This window comes from Emydura macquarii, unplaced genomic scaffold (genome assembly GCF_026122565.2).
Source record: "Emydura macquarii macquarii isolate MOO-44397 ecotype Brisbane River unplaced genomic scaffold, CSIRO-AGI_Emac_v2 contig_2584, whole genome shotgun sequence".
Taxonomy (NCBI): Eukaryota; Metazoa; Chordata; order Testudines; family Chelidae; genus Emydura; species Emydura macquarii.
Window position 1 is genome coordinate 65,214 of NW_027132721.1, and position 8,327 is coordinate 73,540.

The 8,327-nt window shown below is 65.1% G+C and overlaps 1 pseudogene; it reads left to right on the forward strand.

Annotated features, from left to right (window-relative positions):
- The first annotated feature begins 766 nt into the window (after nt 1–766).
- On the forward strand, nt 767–3,369 carry LOC137163483 (HLA class II histocompatibility antigen, DR alpha chain-like; annotated as a pseudogene).
- The last annotated feature ends 4,958 nt before the right edge of the window (nt 3,370–8,327 follow it).

Below are 8,327 nucleotides of genomic sequence, written 5' to 3' on the forward strand. Positions count from 1 at the left end.
CGACTGGGTCAGCCCCTCTCTGGGTCCCCAGTACCCAACCCCTCCTGACTGGTGCAGTGAACATCCAGCACATCAGATGGGGAGGGGCGAGTTGGTGCCATGTGGGGAGGTGGGGTCTGGGCAAGGGACACGGACCAATGCGCCCCACAGAGGGCCCAGAACAGACCCTGGGAGGAGAGATTCTGGTTATTAACAGCAGCTCAGAGCTGCCAGGGGATAGGCCTGTATCTCATCCCCCACTCCAAGGCCAGCCAGCCAGGACCCTGCCCTGGGCCAGATGGGAGCAGTGCCCTCGGGGGATAGGCCCTGTGTCCCAGTCTCCCACGGGTTATCCCCTGAATCTTGTCCGTGGCCTGATCTGCACCTAGCACGTATCCCGGCAGAGCTCAGTGGGTCAGAGCTGTGACACCCCCCAGCCCGCAGCACAGAGCTGGGCTGGCCAAGCCCCCGTGTGCACACAGCCGTGCTGTGGGTCAGGATGTCTGTGGCCAGGGTGAGCGCTCTGCGGGGAGGGGCTGTGCCCACACTGGGGATTAACCCTCCTGTCAGCGCTGTGTGCACACTGGGCTGCCGGCAGAGCTGCACCGCTCCGGGCCCAGCCGTGCAGACCCAGCCCCGGGAGCAGGCGTCTGGCTGGGAATCTGTCCATCTCCTCCCTGCGCGGCCCTGGGCTGCTGCTCTGCCTGGTAACAGGCTGGTCGGCGCAGGGATCTCTGCCATTGGCTGCCTGCCCCTGGGCCGGGCCCCTGGGGCCAATGCCGGGCGCTGCCCCCCCAGCCCTGCTCTGCCCCCCAGGGTGTGACATGTGCCCCCCGCCCAGCCCCGCTAGTGCTGCTGGCCCCACACCCAGCCCAGAGCCCGGAGAGAGGAGATGGGCGCAGGACGGGGCGTCCCCATGGCCCAGCTGGCCCTGCTCACCCTGCTCGGCACCGGGGCAGTGAAAGGTACGGGCAGGGCGGGGGCTATGACACATGGACCTGGGGCAAGAGGTGGAGGGGATGGGAGGGCTTCACCCCCAGAGTGCCCGGCTCCCCCACACCCAGGGAGGGGACAATGGGAGGAGGTGATGAGTCAGGGAGGGGTTGGAGGGTGAGCTGGATTGCGGGCGGGGAGTGTCCAGGGAGCAGGCTCTTATCCTATAGTGGGGAGGGGTTGGGGTGGGCGGGGAGGGATGGGGGTAGATCTGGATAGGGTGGGGGTTGCAGGGAGGAGGACCTCACTCCCATGGTGGGGGGGGCTGGAGGTGAGGCTGGCGTGGGGGCAGCAGAGGTATGGCAGGGCAGGCGTGTGGTTTGGGTACAACACAGCCCTGCCCTGGGGTGCAGCCCCCTTCCCCACAGGGACTCGGGGGCTGACCCCTCCCAAGGGGGCGCCATGCACAGGGGAGATGGGGGAGGGTTCCCTAAAGAGCTGCTCCAGGCCAGACCCTGCTGAGCAGTGAGTGTGTCTGTGCAGAGCAGGGAACCCCTGGCCCTGCCCCCCGGCCTGTCCCCTTTATTCCCCATCCCCCCAGGTCTCAGACCCACTGTGGGGCAGACTCTCCTCAGCTGTTGATGCGGGTTCCCTCCTTTGCAATCGCTCTGTAAGATCCTTTGGGCACCATCACACAGCTCCCTCCCTAGTGTCTAGGTGCCCAGCTCCCTTGAGGGACTGAAATCGCACCAAGAACCAGGCCACGGTGACAACGGACGGGGAATGAGCCTCGTGCACAGACGGGAACTAAATGTCCTGCAGCCACAGCCACCCATTCCGCCCCGCCCCGCGCTGGGGTTCTGAGCTGTGCCACAGGCTAAGCGGGTGTAGCCCTGGCCACTGCTTGGAGGGGAGACCTACTGGGAAAACATTAGTGGGGGGGCACAGCAGGGGGCGCTGTCCCCTCCCAGGCAGTGCTGACCCCCCCCCCCCAATGCCCCAGCACCAAGCCAGGGGTCCCTGGGCTCCCTGCGGCTGCTTCCCTCACGCTGGGGTGTCCTAGTGCCAATGTCATGGCCTGGGAGCTGGGGGTGCAGGGAAGCGCTCAGAGCACCTGTCCCCGGGGGGCTGGGGTAGGGGCTGCTGCTGACACCCGTCTCCCCGCAGCGGAGAACCTGCTGTCCCAGGTGGAGTTCTACCAGCGCACGGCCCAGTCCCAGCGGGAGTCCGGGGAGTTCATGTTCGAGTTTGACCAGGATGAGATCTTCCACGTGGACCTGGAGAAGAAGGAGACCGTCTGGCGCCTGCCTGACTTCGGCACCTTCACCAGCTTCGAGGCGCAGGGCGCCCTGGGCAACATCGCTGTGGACAAAGCAAACCTGGAGACCACGATCCAGATGTCCAACTACACGCGGGCCCAGAACGGTACAGCACGGCACAGCCACCTTCCCTGCCTGGCACCCCCTGAGCCCCTCCCCCCACCTCCTTACCCAGGGACCCTCCCCTCCTCACACAGGCCCAGTACCAGGCACCTAGGCACAGCACGTCCCCACTCAGCTCCCCTCCCACCCCCTGGAGGCTCTGGGGCCCAGTCAGCCCAGGCCAGGGCTCTGCAGGGCAGGGCACAGACAGTTCACGCCCTCCCAGGCTGGGGGCCCAGGGCAGCTCCTTTACCAAGGCTGTTCGTTGCCCCTGCCCCGCGCCAGGCCCTGCCCGTGAGGGATTCTCTGCCCTGCACCTTGTGCTGCAGGAGACGTCAGGGCAGGGAGCTCGGCCGGCCCCGGTGACACCCCACAGCCCTGGGGGAGACCCCTGAGCAGGGCGTGAGCAGCAGGGCCGGGCTGGCTCGGGGCAGGCGATGGCACCCCTAACCCCTGTCTCCCCAGTGCCCCCCGAGGTGACCGTGTTCACCAAAGGCCCCGTGGACCTGGGCGAGCCCAACGTCCTGATCTGCTTCGTGGACAAGTTCTCACCGCCCGTGCTCAGCGTGACGTGGCTGAAGAACGGGCAGGAGGTGACGGGGGCGTCTTCGAGACCGACTTCTACCCCCGCCAGGACAACGCCTTCCGCAAGTTCTCCTACCTGCCCTTCATCCCCCGGCAGGACGAGTTCTACGACTGCCGAGTGCAGCACGCGGGGCTGGCCCAACCCTTCCTGAAGCACTGGGGTAAGGCCGGGCGCCCGGGCACCCTGCGGGGCACAGGGCCGGGAGCCAGGACGCCTGGGTTCCATCCCGGCTCTGGGAGGGGAGGGTGGGAACAGCCCCCTCACTCCAGGCCTGTCTCTCTCTCCCCCCCTCCAGAGCCCCAGGTACCCACCCCCGTCCCCGAGACCACAGAGACCCTGGTGTGCGCCCTGGGCCTGGCCGTGGGCCTCATCGGCATCATCGCCGGCACCATCCTCATCATCAAGGGGATGAAGATGAACGCCGCCCGCAACCCGCGGGGCCCCTTGTGAGTAGCCGCGGGCCGGGGAGGGCACCAGCTGCACCCCCACCCACTGTGCCCCCCCAGCCACAGCCCCTGGGCCCCCAGCACCCTGTGTCCATGGGAGGCTCCCTGGGGGTGCTGGGGAACGGCCCCGATCCCTGCCAGCCTCGCGTTGGAGTCTGGGGCCCTGGTAACTGACGCCGCTTTGCCTTCCAGGTAACCGAGGGGCGGGGCCGACACCAGGTGCCTTCCTGAGACCCGTTCGCACCCCCAGCTCTGCCCCCAGCGTCCCCTGCTCTGCTCCTGTCGGTGCCGGCTCCTGTGCCTGGTTGGGGACCCCCGGCCCCGTAACTGCGATGGCTGCAGCCCTGCCCCCCATCTCGCTCTGCAGCTTTTCTCTCAGCAATAAAGGGGCATTTTTGGGACGTTTCTGAGGTTTCGATCATGATTTAAACCTGGCCAGTCTGCACCGAGCATACGGCAGCCGGGGGTATCACAGCATGGCCGCCCTCCGTGCAGGGGCTGCTGGGCAGAACGGGCGTTAAGGGGGTTTGGTGTAAGGGTTAAGGAAGGGAGCCAGGACTCCTGGGTTCTGTCCCAGTGCCGGGGGTGGGCGTGGGGGCTAATGGGTTAGAGCAGGGGTGGGGAAGGTGGGGAGCCAGGACTCCTGGGTTCTATTCCCATTTCTGACTCTGACTCGCTGCATGCCCTGCATGAATCACCTTCCCGTGCCTCAGTTTCCCGTTGGGTGAAATGTGGCCATTCTCCTCCTGGGCAGTGGGGGGAGCTCTGGGTCTGAGGGATGGTCCATGAAGCACTTTGAGATCGTCCCATGGCGGGCGCCCGGCAGGGCTGATGGGCCAGGCTCCCCCGCACCCCTCCATTGGCATATGCTGGGAGACCCGGCCCAACCCACACCCGGCTAGCAGGGGTTGGATGCTCAGAGCCGCCAATAACGGTTCCCTTTGTGCAGCTCCAGACACAGGCCCTGGGCTCCCGGCTGGAGCAGTTCCCCAGAGCCGGGCTGGGCTGGGCGCTGCTCCAGTGGGGCTGTTTCCAGGGGGGTCTCAGGGCCTGGCCCCTGGCCCAGGCTAGTCAATAGCTCAGTGAGCTGAGAGACGCTGTGAACCCTGGGCTGGGCGCGTCTGCAGGGGACACCGAGCCGGGGGGCTCATGGTGGGACAGGTCAGTTACACACGGCTGGCTGGGTCTGCACTGCGCTGGGCCCATTCAAACGTGTTAATACAGCCCCGTGCAGGGCTGTGCACCTAGGCACCGGAGATGTCGGCCCCACAAGGGGCTGCGGGGAGCTGAACCCTGGGACGCTGTGACTCTGCGATGGCCTTGGCAGTCATGGCAGACCCCAGCTGACGTGAGCTCCCGGCGCTGCTGTGGCTAAGCTGGTGAACGTGATCCTGGACTGTACGAACAGGGGAACATCGAGCGGGTGCAAGGAGATGGTGTCACCTCTGCACACGGCCCTGGTGAGACCCTCACCGGCTGCCCTGTCCTGGTCTGGGGTCTGCCTGGCAGAACGGACCCTGAAACACTGGCGGGGTTCAGAGAGGAGCCACAAAGACGATGCAAGGTCTGGAAATCCCGAAGGAACCTGTTCTGTGCGGTTTGTCCAAGGGACGGTTCCGGGGAGACCTGATCCCGGGCTGTTAGTACCCAGGCGGGGAGCAGATTTCTGAGTGCACAGGGCTCTTTAACCTCCCCGACAAGGCAGCAGGAGAGCCAGCGTCTGGGCGCGGATGGGAGATGGACTCAGACTAGAAATGAGGGGCACATTTTTAACAGGGAGGGGGCCTGGGCACTGGAACAGCGGAGCCAGTGGGAGCACGTTGCTTTCCAAACCCAGCTGCAACCCTGAGACTGGATCCTCACAAGCAGCCCGTGCGTCGGGGGAGCCCTGCTGGCTTCTGCATGTGCACAGGAGTCCAGGCTTGGATGACCCACGGCAGGGTGGAGGCTTTGGGTTAACAAAGGCTTTTTCAGACCACTGAGTGTGTGGCTGGAACATGCAAACAGCTGAACGGAGATCAAAGCCCAGTCAGTGCAAAGGCTGGGAAAAGGGGCAAAGAATATACATGAGAAGTAAAAATGTAGGTAACTGATAAGGGAGGCTAAAGGGTTCAATGGCCAATCGTGCTAAGTGCTGGTGCTGGATGGGTCCCACGATACCAGAGACCCAAGATGGGGGAGGGGAGGGCAGAGCTTTGACTGGACCCACTTTTGCTGGGGGCAGGGCTGAGCTCAAGAGCTGCACAAAGCGCTGACCCCTCCCAGCTCAGTGTCCCCACTTGCTGTCCCCTTCCCAGCACACGGGGCTTGTCCACAGATGTTGCCGTTTCCCCTTGAACTCAAATAACCCCCATCCCGGCCAATCAGCGTGCAGCTCTGGGCAGCGTCATCGGTCTCTGGCAGATTCCGGCCTGGCCAGGTTGTGATGGGGCAGGTTGATGAGCTGGGCCTGGGAGCAGCAGTCATGGGGGAGGGGATGGGGGCAGCGGTTTCCCCAGCCCACCCTCCAGCCTCCCAGCCCTGGCAGGCTCAGTCACCCTCCAACTCAAGGGGATTTTTGCACAAAGCCTGAAATCAGGATACCCTGGGGGGGCACCAGTGCCCAGAACTGCCCCCCCCCCCCCGGCTGGCTCCCATATCTGACAACCCCCCCAGGCATCCCCCAGCACCCAGCCTGCCCCAGCACAGCCAGCGGGGCCCAGGACACAGGGAACTGGGAGCCCGGACTCCTGGGTCCTATCCCTGGCTCTAGGAGTCCCGTGGGTTAGAACGGGGGGAGGGGCTGGGAGCCAGGACGCCTGGGTTCAGGTCCCACCTTGGTCACTAATGTGCAGTGGGGCGACTCCCTCGCTCTCTGGTGCTCTGTTGCTGGCCATAACAGGGGGCAGAGGATCCCCCCTTTGTCTGGGCGTCTCAGACTGTAACCTCCTGCGGGCAGAGACCCTGCGTCTGTGCAGCACCTGGCGCAGCACAGCCCCAATCCCAGCCGGGTCTGGACAGCCCTAGGGCGGGGAGACTGGCTAGCTCAGCGGCAATGGGGCCTTTCCTCTCTAGGGGCACCAGCTCCATTCCTGCCCCACAGCAGGGACTGGCTGGCTTTGGGGGGAGGGGGGCGGAAGGGGGATGGGACGTGGGGCCATCCCCCTGTGGGGGGCACTGGCTCCAATCCAGCCTTGTTTGGCTCCTTGCCCCGCTCAGACCAAACCCGTCCATGGCCAAGGGAGCAGGGCAGGGCCAGCCACAATCCCAGCCTCACCTGAGTTGGGTCCGCGAGGGTTTGGGCCCAGCCGGCTCTGCCAGCCCTGAGCTGCAGGGACAGGAGCCGCCCCGTGCCCAGCCCCGGGTCCCAGCCACATGCTGAGCTTTGGTCCTGGGCCACTGCAGGCATTTGCTGTGAACAGCCCGTCGAGGGGCGGGATCCCCAGAAAGCCTCAGCCCGGGGTCCTCTAACCTGTCTGCCGGCTCCGGGGGAGGCTGTCCCAGGGGTAGGGGGGCAGGCACCCTGCAGGGATGGGATAACCTGCCCCAGGAGACGTTTCCCCCCCAGTAACTAGAGTTCAGCTCCCGGCCTGACACAGGTGGGGGCAGAGCCTGTCCCAAACTCCTACGGACCCATCACCGCAGCCACTCCCCGTCCTGATCAATCGCCAGTTCCTGTGTGAATCCCCCTGTGCCCCAGAGTCACCTTGTGGCAGTGAGTTCCCCAGGCCAATAGCACAGCTTGCCTTGTGCCAGCTTTACACTGGCTGCCGTCAACATCTCTGACTGTCCCCTTGTTCTTGTGTTAGTTATTCCTGTTACAGCTGTGTCTGGGGCCCCCGATCAGACTGGGGGTCCCTGCTGTGCTGGGTGGGGCACGTACCCCCGAGCGAAATTAAACTACCCTCCCACTGCGCCAGGCACCACCCAGATTCCCTCAACCCACAACCGGGGCCCCTTTGTGCCAGGTGCTGCATAGACCCCGACTCAGGCTGGGGCTGGATCAGGGCCCGCTCTGCACGGGGGGCAGCCCCCAGCACCGTGAGGTCAACCCCAGATCCGGCATCTTGGTGCTGGGGTTACAACACAGGGGCCAAGCGACACTGCAGACGCCCGGGGTTTCCCTTCCTCCCCTGGCAGCCCCGCCCTCGGCAGAACCCAGCGTTGGGGGAAGTGAAAGGGAGAAGCTGGCGGGTTTCCACGGCTCGGAGGAGAAGTGGCCCTGGCTGTGCGGTTCCCCGGGCCAGGCAGCCGGTGGCGGGGCCAGTGAGGAGGGAGACGGGCCCCGCGTCACCCATCACCAGGGCAAGGAAAGCGCAGGGCCACGGCGAGCAGAGCACGGGATGTTGGCAGGGCTCGTCCCTGCTGCAGGAAACAGCCACTGCCCCGAGAAAGGCCCCGCTGCACCAGAGCCAGCGCCCCTGGGGGGAAAGGACCCACAACTCACTGCCCCCCCCTCAGCAGCCTGTCTCCCCCCACTGGGGATGGACTGAAGCTGGCGCCCCAAGAGGAGAGAGACCCTGTCCCCCTCCCGCCCCCAGCCAGCCACCCCAATTTCTCCCCAGCCTGGAGCTATTTGGTCACTTGAGACTCATTCCCCGAGTTAGAAACACAGATGATGTGTCAGATTAGGCCAGGAGTTCTGGCTCCTAACCCACCTGCTCTAACCACTATACCCCGCTCTCCTCCTAGAGCTGGGATAGAACCCAGGAGTCCTGGCTCCCAGATTTTAAGGTCAGAAGAGACCGTCGTGATCATCTCGTCTGACCCTCTGCACGGTGCAGTCACAGAACCTCACCCCCACTCCGGTAACAGCCCCCGAACCTCTGCCTGGGTCACTGACCCCCTCAACTCATGGGTCACAGACATGGGGACAAAGACTCCCCCAGCCAGGGACCCTGCCCCACTGCAGAGGGAGGTGAAAACCCCCCCCAGAGTCTCTGCCAGTCTGACGTGGGGGAAATTCCTTCCTGACCCCAAGTC